The following is a 20,157-nucleotide window of genomic DNA, read 5'->3' on the forward strand; positions in this document are numbered from 1 at the left end:
TGAGACAAAAGTCTTTATCTCCCCCCCCCCCCCCAAAGCCTGTTTCTTTCTTAATCACACACACAGACACAGACAGACACACAGACAGACACACAGACACACACAGACACACACACACACACACACACACACTCTCTCACTGTCAGCAAATCCTTTCTATGCTTTTTATGAATATGTGTTTAGACGTACCTTTCCTGAATTCCAGGTCTTTTACATGGATGAATTACAGTCTAGTAATCTGGTACCTGAAGGTGGGACTGGGAGAGAAATCCAATACATAGATTCTGTACTTAGTATCTTTAAATTGGGTGAAATATTGAATAGTTTCTAGCTAACCTGAGCAACAAAATGATTATAGGATTCTCACAAATTCTCTGAGCATTTAACCAACAAATACTTATTAAGCATATTATTACCATTTTCCAGGTACTGTGCTAAACCCTGGGGATACAAAAGCATGCAAAAAGAAAGACAGTCACCTGCCCTCAGGGAGCTTGTCTTTGAATGGGGAAGACCATTCATAAAAGTGAGCTGAAAAGGTGTGAGGGGAGGAGGAAAGTACCCAGGTCCTGGCCCTGGCCGAGTGGAGAATAAAGGATGGCTAGTCTGGGCCCTCCCCCCAAATAGAGCTTCTGGGAGAAAACCAGCAATGGGAAAGGAGAGAGATGCAGGCATTTTCCTTAAAGCATATGAAGTATGTGAATCATACCTAATAAGACAGGTAATGTGACTGTATTTGACTGTATTTGCTAATCATTTTTTAAAAAAATTTATATTTTCCTATCAACTTATATGTAGTTGCAGAGATGTGTCTCTCTCATGGCAGCTATTGGAGTCACTATTGCTAGTGCTGAGGCAAATAATTATTAACCACCAACTACTCATATGGGGAAATCCAGGTTTTTTTTTTCCCTTCGTATTTTCTCATTTGGAAATCAGGCCCAGTAGGTCAAGGCAGCCTCTGAAGGAAAGGGCTGATGAGATTGGGTTCAGTCTTGGATGGGATTCCACTCCTACCCAACTGGGAAAGTTTAGTTCTGATTAAAGGGTAAAGACCATCTTCTCTAGGTGAAGTTGGGCCCAGGCCCACTGTGTTCTACTGGGGTGGAAAATAGATCCTTTGTTTAGATTGCCCAAGTTGGGGAGGGAGGAGTGGTGTGGATGGAGAAGAGTCTTTTTGTCTAACAGTGACATAATCAAAGTCATGTCCCCCAGCCCCTCATTAGAATAAGCCCACTTCTCATTACAATATTCATTCTTCACTAATTGTTAACCAATCAGGTGATTTCTGCCTCTGAGGAACTCCCATTCTTCCAAGGGTATTTAAACTCTCAGCAGCTCCCAAGGTTGTTTTTAGTTTACTAGAGAAAGCTACGACCACGATTTGTTAAGTATTTGTTAGTCATAATTAATAAATTGAATATTAATTACCCAGAAATTTGTCTCAGACTTTTCATGCCTCACAGTGCTGTGGTTGGTAGGCCTCTAAATGCAGCACATCTAAGCACCATAGAGATCCCGGGAAAATAGAACTTGCAAACTTGTTTATAGTGTTTAGAGGCACATTCCAGGGAACCTGCTCCTGCTTACAGTGCCTTACTCTATTTAAAGGCCTAGAGGCTGGAGCTTCTGCTACCAGTTAGCTGTTTCTTAGTGCCTGACATCCTCTAAATGGAGTGTGGTCTTGTAGAAATGGAGCCAAAAGAAACAGCTGATAGCCTGTAAGGGATCTCCTGGTGGCTCTGGCAGGCAGAAGTGATTTCCAAAAGCAGTTCTAGCAGCATGGGCATGTCTGGTAATGATGCTGATAGTTTCAAAAAGAGGAACAGTTGATTGACAGTGGAAGAATTGTCACTACAGCAGAATTTTGTGGGTGAAAGAATCAGGCACTGCAAAAGGAATAATCACAGAAACACTCTGTATGTTTCATAATCTAGTATTTTGTTTTCAAATTACAAACTTAAAATTCACAGCAAATGCTAATAATTGAAATTAAGATTAAACCACCAACAAAGACACGGAAATTTATTTACATTTTGGATAAACAGAAAAAGGAATAAAATATAACAGGTAACACATGATGCATACACTTTAAGAAAATCAAACAAAAAATATAAATATATTTATACATATGTATTTATAGTTGCACACTATATACTGTATATTATGTAACAAATATAGTTGTAGCCTTGTTGGTACGATCTCTGTAATATCTCTTGCATTGTCCTTTTTTCTATTCATCCAATAAAAACTCTAGTTCAGGGCCCTTGACCACTCACCTGAATTATTGCAGTTGTCTCTTAATTGATCTGACCTACCTTTTCATCTTCTCCATATTTACCAAAGTGATTTTTCTAAAACAAAAGTCTGACCATGTCACCTCCTTACTGCAAAGCTTGCCTTAAATTTACAAATCAAGAAGAGAGTATTTAATAGAAAGGGAAGACAAGAGATATATTTGTGGTGCTAATCATAATATCAGTAACAAATAACTGTATTGATTCTGGAATGAAATAAAGGTATGAGAAATCAGAGATCCAAACAAGCTCTTATGAAAATAAAATTGTATCTGTTCACATTCACAAGATTGTTGTATCACCTAGTACCTAGCTGAGAATTCTTCAGGTATTAATCTCAATCGTAGCTTGGGATAGAAGCCTAGTTGGTTCAACTAAGCACTTAAGGCGTTTCTTAATTCTAGTATGCTTCCAAGCTTGAGACTCTAATATTCTACTTCTTCATAGATGCCTAAGAGGACTTGAACCCAGGTCCTTTGACTATGGCCCTAGTGCACTTTCCACTATGCCCCATCAGATAAGCTTTACTTAAGCTCTTAAACCCAGTATGTCCAAAACTCAACTCATCTTTTCCCCCAAACCCAACCTACTCTTGACTACCCTGTTGCTATTGAAGGCAACACCATCCTCCCAGTCCCTTAGGCTCAAAATCTAGGTACTATCCTTGACTCCTCACTATCTCTCACCGCCGCCCCACCCCCCATATCCAATTTATAGCCAAGGTCTGTTGATTTCACCTTTGCAACATCTTTTGAATATGCCCCCTCCTCTTCTCTGGTACTGCCACCATTCTGCTATAAGCCTTCATCACCTCAAGTTTGGAGTATTGCAATACCCTCCTGGTGGGTCTACCCAAGTCTCTCCCCCTCCCTTTCTTCCTCCATTCTCCCACCCAAGTGATTTTCCTAAAGTGCAGGTCCTACGATGTCACCCTCCCACCTCACCTCAATAAGGTGTTGTAACAATCTTGCTAGCAGCTGCTGTGGGGGTGTTAAGATCCACCAACAACCAGCACCCGGAAAGCTGCCAACACAGGTTCTTTGATCTGCTTTACCAAGGAAAGTAACTTTAAGGGGTTAGCAATCTCAGTTTAATCAAACATACAAATATCATTCACAGTTCGGGGAAAAGATCAGCCCCCTGAACTTCAAGGCAAATACAAACAAATTACAAACATCAACAGACAGACCTTGTCTGATTCAAATCTCAATGCATAATTACCAGTTTAACAAAGTCCAAACATCCAGGTTTACAAGCTGGAGGGCTCTTAACTACAGCTGCCTGTAGTCTCCACATTAGCACACTGCCAAGAGTGAGAGCCCTAAGCAAATAGCTCTGTTCTCCCTTTTTATATAGTTTTCAAACGTCACCACATCATCTGAGCGACCAGAGCTTAGGTGCCTACTATTGGCTCTGGTCTTAGCAACTCCCCTTAGAACCCTGAGGGCTTCATGGCCACATAGGCTTAGCACCTAGTAGACAGGAGTTTGGGCCTGGTGTTTAGCACCTAATAAGACTCAAAGACACCCAACTTAATTATTTTAGAACAGTAAGAAAGTCCCACCTTAATTGATATTACCTAAGGTCCAGCAGCTCCTGGATAAACTACAAAATCCTATTTGGCATTCAAAGCTCTTGATAACTTAGTGTCTCCCTGTCACCTTTCCAGTCCTCTTACACCTTACTCCCCACCATATACTTTTTGAACCACTGACATCGATCTCCTTGGTGTTCTTCAAACAAGACACTCCATTTCTGCTCCAGGCATTTTCTCTGGATTTCCTCATGCCTACTGTGCACTCCCTGCAGTCTCTACCTACTGGTTTCCTTCTAGTCCCAGCCAAAACTCCATCTTCCACAAGAAGTTTCCCAACTCCTCCACTCAAGTGCCTTCTCTTTTAAAATTATTTTCTATTTTTTCCTATGTATGACTTGTTTGTACATATTCATTTGCTTGTTGTGTTCTCAGTTAGATTGTGTCTTCCTTGAGGATGAGAACTGTCTTTTGCCTCTTTTTGTATCACTGGTGCTTAGTACAGTTCCTGGCACACGGTTGGCACTTAATAAATATTTATTGACTGACTGAATACTTTTTCTTTTATTAATAGGATTTATTATAGTTTTTCATCCCAATATTGAACCATCCTTTTATTGTAGTTAAAAGTCATATTTGGTTTTTATATATTTTTTCAGTCTGTTCATTGCTCCATTACCTTTATTTTATTTTGGTTTTGGTCCACTATAAATTAGTGATACCAGGCTACAATTTTATTTTTCACTCTGGCTATTTTTCAGAAGCTTCTTTGAAGTGCATATGTCCTTCCTCCCTTCTTCCTCCCCTTCCCCCCTTCCTCCCTCCCTTCCTTCCTTCCTTCCTCAGCCTGGATCTTTCTATCTTGACCAAATGAGAATGGCAGTGGCCCTTCACCGGTTCAGATTCCACTACTAATTATCATAGAAAGATCAGCTTTGACCTTCTGTTTCTACCTTAGGTTGATTTGCCCCTACTTATGCAGCTTGATGGCCCTCTGCTCCCTGGGGCTCAACAAATTGGTGCCGAATTTAGCGCTGACACCTGATTGGCCTAGCCCACATCAGCTCGGAATTCCTGAGTTCAAGTGATCTACCAACCTTAACCTCCCCAGTAGCAAGGATTACAGGTATGATTACATGTCTTGCCATAGGTCTTTCAGCAGATTTTTTCAAAGTACACATGTTTTGCAAGTAGCCATTTCTTGGCTTTAAAAAACACATTTGGTTTTTCTGGATAGGTAATTCCGAGTTTACTGCCCATGCTTCTTAATTTTGCCTATGTTATGTTTTAATTTCTCCAATTGTTCTTAATCTCCCTGAGGAAATCTTTTGTGATCTTGATTAATTTCTCTTGAGATTTCATTTTTCTGATTGTAACCTGTAAGATTCTTTGTCAATGTTGTGTTGGAGATTAACAATAATATATTGAGAAGTGTTGAATTTTAAGATTTTCCTCATCAGAATCTTATGAATGTTTAAAAAATTTGTAAATTGTCACTTGTTTCTTGTGCTTCTAGAAAATTCCCTCAAATAATTTCCTGGAATAAGATATTTAGCTATTTTTTTCTCCTATCCTTTCCAGGATGTCAGTTACCCTGAAGTTTTCATATTATGACCTCTTCTCTAGATCTATTTCTTATAGTGATCTTATGCATTTACATGGTTTCCAGTTCTCACAGTAGTTGAGTTATTTTCTGAATATTTTCCTCTTCTTCAACTATGTTGTCTGTAATTTTGCTTTTAGCTCTAATAAATCTGGTTTTGGTTACTTTTATTGATCCTGTGAGAAATGGTGCGAGGAGTTTTGTTTCCACAGCATAGTGATAGCAAATTGTAAGTTGGAGGTGACTGGTTCTAATCAGAACTGTGATCTAGCAGAAACTAGGCTGCAGATCCCGGTGAAAGGTTAGAGGCTTGTATGCATGCTTAACAAGTTGTTTGAAGAGGGCATGATGTAGGCACTCAGGGGGTTGCATCTGGCCAACGAAGAGCCAGGTGGGATATTCGAATTGGGAGTCAATAAAAGGACTGGCGTTTGTCTGAGTCCTTGTACTCTTCTGTACTCTGTTCTTGGATGTACCCATTTATTCAGAATGAATAAATGTAAAACATAATTAAAACCTTCCTGACTTTCCAACGAGTATTGTTTATTTCTAGACTAAGTATATTTCTAACAATCCTTTCAGGTTTTCTCTATACTCTCCATATTGTATGTCATATCTGCACCTCAATTTCAATGAGTTGAAACTTGTTATTTACCATCCCAAACCTCTTCTTTCTCCTTGCTTCTCTTTCTATAAACATTTTCTCCAGTACAATCAGTTCTCCTATAACACTTGTTTCAAAAAAGTGAATTTGATGTGTTAGAGAACATTTTGAACATAATTTAAATTTTGAGTTTGTTTATGCATGATTTCTTTCCTGAAAAATAATGAGAGAACACAGAAGACTGTGCTACTTCACAATAACATAAGCTGCAGCCCTTCCAATACTTATTTCCATAAGCAAATTTCAAGTATTTTTCACAGTAAAATACTATATTTATTGTATGTCTTTTGGTGCAGTAGATGCTGTGGGCTGATGAGGACTAGTCCAACTCTCCCCCCTTCTACCACCTTCAACCATGCTTTAGCTCACTGAAGTTCTATCCTCCAGGCTAGCCAGTAGCGGCCAGGGTGCAGGGCAAACATCATGTATGTCTTAACCATTTAAGATTGTAAAACTGTGCTGCTGTCTTTATTAGGTTTCTATCTTTTTTTATGTGTCACTAATATTTTTCCCTAAACCAATTTTTCCCATGAGCCTTGTGGGGTTTTTTTTGCTTGATTTTTGCTTAATGATATGCGTTTTGGGAACGTATAAGTCGTGATAGCAGAACTGACTGTATCCGCTATGTAGCAGTCACTCTAAAACAAGAGAGTACCTTGTTTTATGCTGCTTGAAGAATAATTCACACTTGCAAATTTACAGGGAAAGTTAAAACTGCAGGTAGGAAAGTGGAGCAGAATTTTAGCCCATTTTCTCTGTTCAACTTCAATTAATATTCACTTTTATTCACACGTCCCTACCTCAAATATAGCAAGCAACACCCACTCAAGCAGCATGGGTAGGAAAGGAATGGGCAAAAAGATACACACCTGAAGCCTCTCTTTCTTTTGTTTTAATAGAGATTGTGAAACTTCATTCTGTCCTCTCCAGCCTCCAGGCATTGGAGGATCTAGGCCCTAGATTCTAGGGTCATCTCTGGTCATCACCAAGAGGCATAAAACAAGGACTTTTGCTGAGGGGCTAGTCATTCCAAAAGAACTAAATCAGGCTTCTCTTCAGACTACTTTGTCTAATCTGTGATTTCAGGGCCTCTACCCTCTTCAAAAAATGTTAGGCCTCCTGTATGATAAATTCCTTTAACAAGACTGATAGGTTGTTTGGCTAATATGACAGAAAAAGGAAATGAAAAATATTGGAGGGGATATGGAAAAATTGAGACAGTAATGTATTGTTGGTGGAGTTGTGAATGGATACAACCATTCTGGAGAGCAATTTGGAACTATGCCCAAAGGGTAATCAAACTATGTATACCCTTCAATCCAGCAATACCATTACTAGGTCTGTATCCCAAAGAAATTTTAAAAAAAAGGGAAAAGGACCTACTTGTACAAAAACATCTAAAGCAGCTCTTTTTGTGTTGGCAAAGAATTGGAAATCGAAGAGATACCCATCAATTGGGGAATGGCTAAACAAGTTGTAGTATATGAATATAATGGAATGTTATTGTGCTATAAGAAAGGACAAGTAGGCAGGTATCAGAAAAAGCTTGGAAAGACTTAGGTGAACTGATTCAAAGTAAAGTGAGAAGAACCAGAAGAAAATTGTACACAATAAAAGCAGCATTGTATGATTATCAACTATGAACGATTTAGCTATTCTCATTAGTACAATGATCCAATACAATTCCAGAGGACTCATGAGGAAAAATGCTATTCACATTCCAGAGAAAGTACTGATGGTGTCTGAATGCAGATTGAAGCATACTATGGTATTTTCACTTTCTTTTTTGTGTTTTTTTTTCTTATGGTCTGTTTCTTCTTTCACAACATGACTAATAAAGAAATAGGTTTTATGTGACTGCACATATATAATCTATATCAAATTGCTTACTGTCTTAGGAAGGGGGGAGGTGAGGTAGGAAGGAAGAAAATTTGGAATTCAATTTAAAAAAAAAGAATGTTGAAACTTACCTTTACATGTAATTGGAAAAAATAAAATATTATTTTAAAAAAAGACTGATAGGTTTTCATTCGTCAGTTATAATTAAAAATTTTAAACTTCAGATTCTTGATTTAAAAGCCCTGTGTTTAGAGGCTTGGATTCATATATCAATTCTTTCACTTACTACTTGTATGACCATTGACAAGTAATTTTGTCCTTGTGGGCCTTAGCTTCTTATCTAGACAATTCCAGAATTAGATGAATTACATGATCTCTATGGGCCCTTCTGGCTCTAAATGTTATGAGCTTGTCTGGGACAGGATTTTTAAGTAATAGGAGAGACATCTTTAGGAGAAACAAAGTAAATTTATTTTACAAACCTTGCAAGATTTGGGCACACCTCCATAATGGAGGAGGTGAGGCAAAAGGGAACCTCCCTTAATTTATACTCTTAATGAAAAGATTCCCACCCACCTCTATCCCTTCTCGCCATTGGCTGGGAGGTGGGCTTACAGTCTAGGTGCAAAAACTACACGGAGGACCAAGGTTGAACTGGTCCATTCAGGTTTTTCCCTATCAGAACTCAACTGCCAGGGTGGCATCTGAAAGTCTAGGAGAAGAAATGGGAGGGGGGAAGAGAGACCTTCCTGGAGCAGAGAACAAATAGCTCACAGAAAGTTCATTATCTTCTAACATCTGAGAGAGAGGGGGGAAGAGCATGCTCACAGCTCCAGGCCCTGACCTTCCAGAATCACAAGGCCAAATCCCAAACCTTTCCTACTCCCTTAGACATACCCTGTGAAGTCTTCACAATTATCCATCCCATTCAAGCTTAAATGTTGCACCTGGGACATCCTCACAAGTTGGCATTTGAAAGTCACCACATCTTCAAGATACATTATGTGTCGATATCCATTCAAAACCAGGGTTTACAAGTCCCTAGTGAAATGTCTCTTTTACTAATCTAGCCAGATGACACATTGGTTCAAACAAAATATATTTAGTTAAACAATATAGCAAAATAAGTGACAAGAAAGTTCCCTCCACATACACACACAGAAGTACGGTCTTCTACAGATTACCATACCAACAGTGGTAGAGGCAGTGGTAGAGTGCATACAAGGAAAATGTTTGGCTAGTATAATTCTACTAGAATTACAGGAATCAGAAAAATGAAATATCAAGATTGATTAGAATTACATTGCTTCTAAAAGATCCCTGCTCCCTGCAGAGCCATCACAGGCCTCTGGTAATACTGTTTAGCAAACTGGCATCTCTACTGAGCTGCAGTCTAATGGTATCTCCTCTCCTGGCATCTCCCAATGAGCAATAGTCCAACTGTCAAATGGCTTTTCTATTCTCTTAAGGAGGAGGTTTTCAGCTCTTTTAGGGCATAGCCTCAGGAGCTATCTAGATCTTTAGTGGCTTAACCCCAGAGCCAAAGTTACCAGCCAGTAGAATCGCTCAGGTTTAAGGCAAATTTGTCTTTTGAATTTAACTCCTCTACTGACACTTAGACTCTTAGTCTAAACTCTTATTTGAAGTGTGGTGAGATATTCCTTCTATCTCCAGTTATCTTCCTGGTTGCTAGCCTGAGTCCCTGAAAAATCGTTCCAGGAGCTGGATAGAGTAGGTAAATCTAGTGACTTTTGTCCTGCTTCCTTGATCTCCCCTCCGCCCTACTAAAGCACTCCCCTAAGGAGTTTGTGACCTTTGTCCTACTTCCCCCACATCCCCCCCCCCTCCAGGAGCTAAGAAGCAAATCCTGGTACTCTCTCCTTAGGTAACCATACCTGAAACTCATTCATAATAAAGTATTGTCATTCTATCAGACTACAAGTATAAATGAATGTTCTGTTTTGGTACACTGAAGTTGTGTTACCCAGTTCACATTTTTACTTATAACTAGCCCTGTTTACTTTCAATTATATGTGGAAACATTTTCATACTTCATGCCTGTATTGTACCTTAGTACTCTTCCAATACTGCCATCCACCCCATCCCTCATTTTGTCCCTGAATGAGACTCAAGACAAGCCTTATGTATGTAGGTCTATGTCTGAGAAGAGTCCAAGATGTTAAATGAATCTTCATTTCGTATGGGGAATAGGGTGGGCTGAGAATTTTCCACAAAACTGAAGTTTCGACAAATCAAGATCAGGAACAAAGTAGAAAGATACTGGAGCAGACAAGCTCAAAGGCCATAGTTAGTGTCTGGAGTAAAATTGGGGTGAAAACCAGAAATTACTAAAAGGTTGGGGGTTAGTTAGGGTGGTGAGGTGGGAGTCAGAGTTCAGGCTGCAATAATTTGGCAAGGAACTGGATGCTGAATTAGACAAAGGATCATCCGTCAAGTCCTGAAATAAATCAAAACCATGAGTTGAGGAATAAAGCTTCTTTAATTGAGATAACAGGGTAGCAAATCTGCCACCCTGGGGGATGTCCAGCAGATCTCCCAACCAAGGAGACCCATGAAAAAGTGTTTGTAGTTTTAGAAGGAGAGGGGGAGGAGGCAGTGTGAGGTAGCAAGGCCAGGTCAGGAAACGGCAGTGGCCCCTGGCAATCCAGGTGAAGAAAACCACTTCATTCTGGTTGCTTTGCCCTTCATGCCATGAATCCCAATGGGAAGGGGCAAGAACATCCAAGGCCTAGATCCAGTTTGAGCCAGGTTTGCCCACAAGGCAAAATCCAGGATTGGGGAACCTAGGGTGTGGTTCAGTTTAACCTAATCAAGAGTAAATATTTTAAGATTAGGAATACAAGGACATTACCGAAACTCTGACATTAAAAGGAGTGGCAGTCCATAGTGCACTTGGTGTTAACAATTTATATCATATTAACAATTTTGTCACATCTGAATTTACTATACTCAGGCTATCAGGGAATTAGTTTGCTTTCTCCTACATCTTCTCAGCTCATTATCTCAAATCCCACTTTAAGTGGCATTTTGGGTCTCAGAGGGTGAGTGACTTTCCTCCTTAGGGTTCTGGTGGTTACCCTGAGGAGTTGGGGATTCTAATGGCTCTTCCCAGTATCTGTTAACCAGTTGATATCTCCCTAGTGTTCATCCTCCAGCTGATGTCAATTAACCTTCAAAAAACAAAACAAAACGAAGGTGTAGTAACTGAAAACATATAGCAAGGACATAAATTTGAATTCTCCTCCCTGCCGTGGGGTTCACTCTCCCTGTGGAGAGAGAGGTCTGAAGCTCAAAGCAGTTGGTACAAAATATTGCTTTCTCCCCACATCCCAGTTTGTATATTTTATGGTCCTTAAAGACCTTTTATCGCCTCATGAAGTTCCAACCAATTTTTTTTTTCCCGGGTATGGCATAGCAGGTATTTGAACTGCTTCCTTATTTACAGCACAACTTATCTGAACTATTGTGTCAATTTATCACTGGTTTGAGTCAAGCAGGTTGCTCCTCAGGGCTAACTGTTCATTGAACTCAATTGCTGTAGCTGTCAGAATCTGCCACTGACTCTACTTGCTGCCCCTTTAATGACTCTTGTGACCTTTCAGTACTTACAAGGGTGCATACATCTTACTCACCTAAAACCAGGCTAGAATAAATACCAAGAGCAAAAGAAAAAAAGGTATAGAAACATTACAGCCCAGTGGGGAGATAAGCGGTTGCCTCTTCCAGCTCTGAAGCCAATTATAAAACTTTTCATTGCCCCACAGAACCAGTCTCTCAATCACTAATGGCCCCAAACTGGCTCCCTAAAGCTTCGCATTAGAGTGGCAGAAGGAAGAGAATATTTGACTTGCTCTATAGAACCCAAGAAGGCATATCTGTACACCATTTAAGGTCTTGATCATGTTTCAACAATTTGGCTAGCAGCTATTGTGGGGGTGAAAGACCAACACAAGCCCAACAACAAGCATGCTACTAGCACGCTGCCAAAGCCCAGGTTCTTTTGATCTGCTTTACTAAGGAAAGCAACATTAAGGGGTTAACAAGCTTACTTTAATTCAGCATACAAATACCATTCACTTAGTTCAGGGGAAAAAGCCAGCACCCTGAACTTCAGAGTAAATGCAAACAAATTACAAACATCCACAGACAAACCAAATACAATTCATAGTTACCAACATCTAGGTTCAGCCCAGGAGCTCATAACAAGGGCTGGCCCAGAGTCACTCACACCACCATGGCTGTGGGTAAGAGCTCCGAGAAAGAGAAAGCCAACGCCTGGTTTTATATCTTTTTGAGGGTCCTAACCTAACCTAAAGTCATCACAAAGAGGCGACTTAAACCCACATAGTCTAAAAGCCTCTGATGTCCCAAACATGTCACTCAAACCCATGTGTAAACTAGGCCCTTCCCTGAGGCAAGGAGGTCCCAGTCTAATCAAGGAAACAAAGGCCAAACTCTTCAAGGGCACTTGGTTGAACTGAGTGCCAAGAGCCCATTTTGTTTGCCAACACAGACCATCATTGTTCAGTCTCCTACTACTGCTGACTTAAAGTACCTGGAGGACTGTCGTATGACTGATGGAGAATTTGTATTTTTTGTTTGGGCCCTAGAAGACCAAACTAGGAGTAGTAGGTAGAAACCCAAGAGAGGCAGATTTCATCTCAAGAGCTTCTAAACAATTAGAATTGCCCTTAAATGGAATACACTGATTCAGGAGATAAAAAGAGTTCTAGACTGTTAAGTTCTTTGGGATTTCTACTCTTTCTTTGTGATAATTCTAAGGAAAAGAAAATTTATTTTGTGAAAATTTAAAATTGATTAATATTTCTCCATGAAATTACAGTGAAAATCATACATTAAAAAGTAAGAGAAAATAAATTCAAGGCTGATGGATTATAGGAACCCTATAGAAAAAGATGTTAGAAGATTTGATCAAGCAAATAAGTTTTATGAAGGCATTTATAATCTAGGATTGAATTCTACTTCATGACATTTTGATAACCTATCATATATATGTATATGTATATATATGTGTGTGTGTGTGTGTGTGTGTGTGTGTGTGTGTGTGTGTGTGTATAAATATATGTATGATATTTTGGTCTTGAGTATTTCCAAGAAATGAATGATGTACTTTTCCTTCTTTTTTATTTTATGAAAAATGAGGTAAAAACTTTTTGGTGTTTTTTTTCCCTACACATTAAATTAATCAGAGTCTTCAAAAGAGCAGATATATGGCATGAAGATACAATGAATTAGCTAAGTACTTTAGTTGTTTGGATAGGGGATTTGGCAGTTATTTAAAAACTCAGACTCAATATTGCTTTAATTTTGTTTCTGGTAGCTTTTAATCAGATTAAAAATGGAAGTTAGCTCTTTAAATAGCCTTTGATTATGAGACGTAGTGTGAATTACTATACTAGCTAGTCTTTACTTGCTTTGCACCATCTGGAAATTTGAGAAGCAGCATGGAGTGAAAGATGGGGTTGAAGTGCAACCTTTGATACTCACTGTCTACATGACCTTCAGCAATTCAGTTTACTTCCCTGTATCAGTAAGGCAAGATTCATGACCTCGAAGATGACCATGAACATGCCTGTATAGTTTGGAATCACAAAGTAATAAGATTCTCTGGGTAGAAGGCAGGGGAAGTATAATATTTATTTAGACACCAGAGGATCAGATCTCAAAACCGATAATTCCAATTCAACATAGCAGTAATTGTATTCCAAAACCAGTAAGTCCACCTCAATGTAACAACAAGGAAATTATAACAGTATTACAGCAAAGAACTAAGTCATCCTGTAACCTTCCCCTCTGCTGGGGCCTCCCCATAAACACTCATGAATCCCGACTGTCTGCTTGCCTGTGTTCTCTCCTCCCTCAGTTCTCTGGTCTCTACAGCTCTCTGGTCTCCACAGCTCACTGGTCTCTACTCTCTGCTCTGCACTCTCTCTGCAGTTCTTTGAGTTCTGTAGCTCACTAGTCTGGAGATTCTCAGCTCTGTCCTCTCCTCTCAGAGTCCTTCTTCTCCTTGGGCTGTCTCCATGTTCCTTGGATTGTTCACAGACACTTGAGGGGAGTGGGACACCTCCTTTTCTAAATTCAGGGAATTGCACCTCTTCACTCTCCCCCTCCCAACTTGGAAATTCCCTAATCTTTCCTCCAATTAGAAATCAGATTCCCTAATGTTGAATACTGGTTAATTGTTTCCTCTTAATTAATTGCTCTTATTTGATTAATCTTTTTTAATGCATAAAAAATCTGTCTTCCCCTATATTTGGGGTCCAGTGCCAAAGCTCAGGAAGGCTACCGGTCCCAATTTATTAGGCAATTGTCAGGAATTACTTAATAAATCAATTTGCTTGAAAGCTCAAACCTTTGTTTTCTCAGTCATTTTATCTTTCAGCCACAATAGCTGACTAGACAAACTGAGACCTGCTTAAGACCTTAGCTTTAAAAGGCCAAGGTCTTCTACTACATCTGGGTCCACCCTGTGGACAGAGGGAGGGAACGACAGAAAAGAAGAGAGAGAGAGAGAGAGAGAGGGAGAGAGAAGGAAAGAAAGGAAGGAAGGGAGCTGTGTTGCCCAATTCTGGCTAGTTCCAGTTTGGTCCCCTTTTGGGCAGTCCCTTTTCTACTCAGAGAGGTTGCTGTTTGTCCTTTGTTCTTGTGAGTGAATTGGATTTAAGTGAGGCAGAACCTCACTCTTTCCTTCAAAGTCATCTGAGTCTAGTGGCAAATTACAAGTCAAGACTACTGGCAGTGGTCCAGGATGCATAGGAAGACCATAGTGTCTTCCATGTCTGGCCAAGCTCTAAGCACTCCACAGTGCCTGCTTCAGCCACCTTCATGGCTGTTGGAACAAACTGTTCTTGTCTGCCCGTTCTGCCAAGAAAAGTCTTCATATGCTTGGGATAGACATCCACTTGACTCACCTACAGTTTGACTCACCAACAGGTGTAAGGCCCATTGGTTGCCCTCAACATGGTTTAGCCTATCTTGGATTTTACTGGGATAGACTGAATATTACAGTTTTTTGGAGCTGCTGGTGAGAGTTGGGTGAATCAGATGGAAACCAAAGATAGATGAGCTGGCCTCACACCAGAGGTGCTAGTCTTCCCTGAAAGGTTCATACACACCCCAGTGATCACAATGGTGATTACTAGTTTCTCCTTCCACTAGTGCAGTTCTCAACGAACCAATAACTTTCCGTTCCATTTGATTTCCTGTTTTTGTCCTCTCATTTCCTTCCAAGTCTATTAACAGAATCAGGTAAAAAAAACAAACCCAAATCAGTCATCAGTACTTTTCTTTCTTAATGGAAAAAAGTAAATCTTTTCCCAAGAATTTTACCTTTCACATAGAGGCTTATGCAGTCTGAGTTCTCCTAAAAGAACAGTATTCTTTTTTTATTTACAAAAGTAAGATCATTTACAATGATTATTATTTGTGTTCCTCATGCCAGCATCACTAACAAAACTGCCTTACTGCCAGGTGACCACTTTAGCACAGCACCAACTGAGGGTCTTTATTCTTGCTTGTTTCTCATGAGAGAAAATAGAAATCATTCCAATGTACCCTCCAATTTCCCAGAACATACATTAACTAAGATTCAGTAACCTTTGCAAAATTGCAGTTATGTATTTAGAATTCCCAATTCTTGAAGCAGAAGTATTGTTATTGATATTTCGAAGTTGACAGAAGCTAGGGATACTAGGAAAAGGGGTTGAGAAGGAAGTGCATTTTAGGTGTGCCAAATAACCTGGACAAAGACATGGAGAGGGCAGACGAAATGTAATATATGAGGATTTGCAAGCAGGGTGGTTGGGCTGGAATATAGAGGGTGCGATATATATCATTCCCTAAAGTTCCATTATTGTATCTCCAAATGCTCATTGTGTGTTTCCATCTGATGTCTACTGAGCATTTCAAGTACCTGTCAAAAACTCAACTAATTCCTCCTAGCTTCCTCCTTTCTGTCAAGGACCCCACCATCTTTCCAGTCACTCAGGCGCCTAACCTCGGAGTCATCCCTTGACTTCACTCTCACTTATTCCCCATAGCCAATCAGTTGCCAAGATTTGTAGATTCTATCTCCAAAGCATCTGTGGAATCTGTTCCTAGTTCTAGTCCCCATCACCTTTTACCTGGACGGTTGCAATAGCTTTCTATTAGTTTTCCTTGCCTTGAGTCTTTTCTCTTCCTAATCCACCCTCCATGCTGCTTCCAAAGTGATATTCCTAAAGCACAGGTCTGACCATCTCCTCACCTCAATAAGCCTCCAGGACTCCCTTTTGCCTCTAGGATAAAATACAAATTCCTCTGGCATTTAAAGCCCTTTATAATTTGGCTTAAAGCTAACTTTCTAAACTGATTTTTATGGTTATTCCTCCTCCCCTCCCATAAACACCATAAACACTCTACAATGCGGTCACTCTGGTCTATTTGCTTTTCCTCATTCATAGCGTTCCATTTACTATCTCCATGTGTTTATGTAGGCCCGGAATTCATGACTCTTGCCCTTTAGAACACCTGCTTCCCTTCAAGGCTCCAATTCACTGCCACTTCCTACAAAGGCCTTTCCTGATTCCCCTCATCTTTACCACTTCCCCCCCTCCCCCAAGACTTAATTTTGTTTCAATTTTCTATATATTTTGGGCTTACTTATCTGTGTACATGTTGTCAATTCCCCCTTCTCCGGTAGAATATAAACCCCTTGATAGTAATAGAACTTTTATATAATAATAATAATAGCTAGAATTTATATAGAACTTTAAGATTTGTGAAACATTTTACAAATATCATCTCATTTGATCCTCACAACAACCCTGGGAGGTAGGTGCTATTATTATCCTCATTTTACAGATGAGGAAACTAAGGCAAAGAGACTTCAGTGACTTGCTCAAGGTTACAAAGTTAGGAAGCATCTGAGGCTGGATTTGAATTCCAGTCCTTCTGACTCAGGGACCCCAGTTCTATCCACTGTGCCATCTAGCTGTCCATCACCACCTAGCTAAACATCACCTTGGTGGCTAGGCAGGGTGGGGAAAGGGGAGGGGAAGGGAATAAGCATTTATGTAGTGCTTACTACATGCCAGTGTTTCGACAATTCAGCTAGCAGCTGCTGTGGGGGTGAAAAACCAGCACAAGCCCAACAACAAGATTGATGCAAGCCCAGGTTCTTTCGATCTGCTCTACTAAGGAAAGCAACGTTAAGGGGTTAACAGTCTCGATTTAATCAAACATGCAAATATCATTCACTTAGTTCAGGGGGAAAAGCCAGCACCCTGAACTTCAGAGCAAATACAAACAAATTACAAACATCAACAGACAGACCTTGTCTGATTCAAATCTCAATGCAACCAGAGTCTAACAAAGTCTGAACATCTGGGTTTACAAGCTGGAGGGCTTTTAACTACACCTGCCCAGAGTCTCCACATCAGCACACTGCCAAGAGTGAGAGCCCTAAGCAAATAGCTCTGTTCTCTCTTTTTATGCACTCTTTAGCCATCATCAAACTTCGTCTGAGGGACCAGAACTTAAGCTCTTACTATTGGCTCTGGTCTTAGCAACAACCCTTAGGACCCTGGGGGCTTCACGCCCACATAGGCTTAGCACCTAGTAGCTAGGGGTTTGAAGCCTACTTGGGAGAGAAGATATAATCAGACTTCCCACCTGGAGCCCCACCTCAGTTACCAATACAGCCAGGCATTGTGCTAAGTACTTTTTACAAATGCTATCTCACTTGAGATTATATTATCACATTTGGAATGGGGATGTGAGAGGGGGAAAATGAGGAGGCTATGGAGGACTTTGAGGCTATACCAGGTGAGAGGTGAGGAGAGCCTGAACTTAAGCGTGGTCATGTGAGTGGAGAAGAGGGAATGGATTTGGCACAGATGGCACTGATTGATTATGTAGGGTGAAAGTTCTCAGTAGAATCAATTGGTATATCGGTGAGCATTTTTTAAATGCCTACTATGTGCTACTGTGCTAGGTGCTGGGGATATAAAGGATAAAAGAATCCCTACTCTCCAGGAAATGTCAGTAGAGACAACACATGCAGAGACAAGCCTAATAGAGGGAGTAGGCCAGCCTCTTATTTTGGGTTACACAGATTATATATCATATTTTTCCACTCCACCATGTGGACCTTTGAGTATCCAGTTTCTGGACATGAATGACTATGGGGCTGGTACCCTATAGTGATGAAAAATTGTGTTTGGAGCCAGATATTCTGATGACTCAGGAGTGTGGGCTAGAACCCATCTGATCTTTCAGTCTTTTCTCTGGAAGTTCTTGAGGGAGGAAAATTGCTTTGGGTCGCTGGGGATGGAGGAGCTCACTATTTTCCCCCACCCAGCTGATCACAAATCTTTTTCGCTTGTGTTTATTTTTTCCTGGTGTTAGATGAACTGAGTATACTGAGATGGGAGTGCCCAAGTAACTGGTGAGTTTGGGAAGTCCATCGGAGCCATCACAGAAGTTTCATAGACAACTGGAGTCAGGAACAGAGTTTTCCAAAGTAGAAATAGCTGACAATAGAGGAAGTACCTGCAGGTAGAGTAGGAAAGACAGTTCCATGAAGATAGCATCAGTTTTGTAGACTATGAGCCTTTGTGACAGAGAGAAATGCTGGCAATGGATTCTAGAAAGGCTCCAATTCACAGAGGCCAATGAAGATTTGCATCTAATGAGAAACTTATGAGGATTCCACAGAGGGAGAAGAGGACTTCTGGGTCAGGAGGTGGGGGCTACCCTTGGGCTACACAGGTCTTCTACAAACAGGTTTCATTCCCATTTTATTTTAAGTTTGAGCCCACCTTCCCAGGGACCTTGTATGTGTATATATAGGGGGAGAATGTGCCTGCAAGTCAGGGGAATGTTTTGTTCTTGTAACATTTTTTTTAAAGTGTTACATATTATGATGATGATTATTATTATTGTCTTACTCTCAACGAGTAAAATAAAAATCATTTAATGAGACATTTAGTTATCTTCTCAGGTAATGTTCAAAGGGAGAATAAACAAACAGACAACCATGAAAATAATTGAACCTTATATACCAGAATTCATTGCAGCAGATAGATTCATTGCTGCACCTGGTATCAGGAAGGCCTGAATTCAAATCCAGCCTCAAATACCTATTAGCTGTGTGCCCCTGGGCAAGTCCCCCAACCCCATTTGCCTCATTTCCTCAACTGTACAATGAGCTGGAGAAAGAAATGGCAAACCACTTCAGTATCTTTGCTAAGAAAACCCCAAAATACGTCACGAAGAGTTGGACACAACTGAAAATGACTAAACAAAAACAATAAGCTCTTTGACCTAAGTCTTCTGATCTTTCCATTATAACATGATTCCTTTCATCTATGGAAAAATTTAAAATTATTTATGAGCACGATATATGTATACATTGAGTATATCATTAAAGAAAATATGAAAAGAAAAGAAGCAGGCTTTCATAGATCATTTGTTATAGAAGACTACATCATTATTCACTATCTACTGAAAGATTATAAGAATCTATTCTATTTTTACAGAATAGTCTACTTGAAACCTGTGACCTGATAAAGCCAAAAGGAACCTTGAAAGCTCAGATTCAACATTTTCTCAATAAATACCATTTTCTAGAAGCTAATAGAATTCTACAGGTTGATTGATCCTGGGAGGCACACTGGATGGGGGCTTGTGAGTGACAGTATTGAAACAAAAACCCTTTTGGGTTATCCCTAGTATCCTGAGGACTAAATTGATATTCTGCCCTCTGGGAACCCAACATGGTACAACAGTGTAGTTGGGTAAATAATGCACAGGGGATAGAATAAATACAAAAATAAGTAAAATGTAGTTAAATACAGATAATTATAGAGGGGAACTCTAGTACTTAGAGGCATAAGAAAGGCTTGGAGCATAAGATGCTGGTTGAGCTGTATTTGGAGGGTGCATCACAAAGGAATTATATGAAGCAAAGTTGAGGAGGAGGTGCATTCTAGGCATGGAGGATGAACCAGTGCACAGGCATAGAAATAGAAAAAGGAGTGTCATATATTAGAAATAGAGAGAAGCTAAATTTGACTGGATTGTAGGAAGGGGCACAATTTATAATGAAGCTAGAAAGACAGAATGGAGGCATGTTGTGAAGGGCTTTAAAAGCCAAACAATGGAGTTTATGTTTTATCCTAGAGGCATCCCATGG

At 40.0% G+C, this 20,157-nt stretch overlaps 1 long non-coding RNA gene across 1 annotated transcript in view; it reads left to right on the top strand.

The window, feature by feature from the left end:
* LOC118846016 overlaps nucleotides 1-20,157 on the top strand; it is a 60,857-nt gene that overhangs the window by 16,329 nt on the left and 24,371 nt on the right. The window contains exon 2 of the long non-coding RNA XR_005010155.1: nucleotides 4,790-4,957. This is a non-coding gene — a long non-coding RNA (uncharacterized LOC118846016). The remainder of the gene's footprint in view (nucleotides 1-4,789; nucleotides 4,958-20,157) is intronic.

The sequence above is a fragment of the Trichosurus vulpecula genome, chromosome 1 (assembly GCF_011100635.1).
Source record: "Trichosurus vulpecula isolate mTriVul1 chromosome 1, mTriVul1.pri, whole genome shotgun sequence".
In the NCBI taxonomy this organism is placed as follows: Eukaryota; Metazoa; Chordata; class Mammalia; order Diprotodontia; family Phalangeridae; genus Trichosurus; species Trichosurus vulpecula.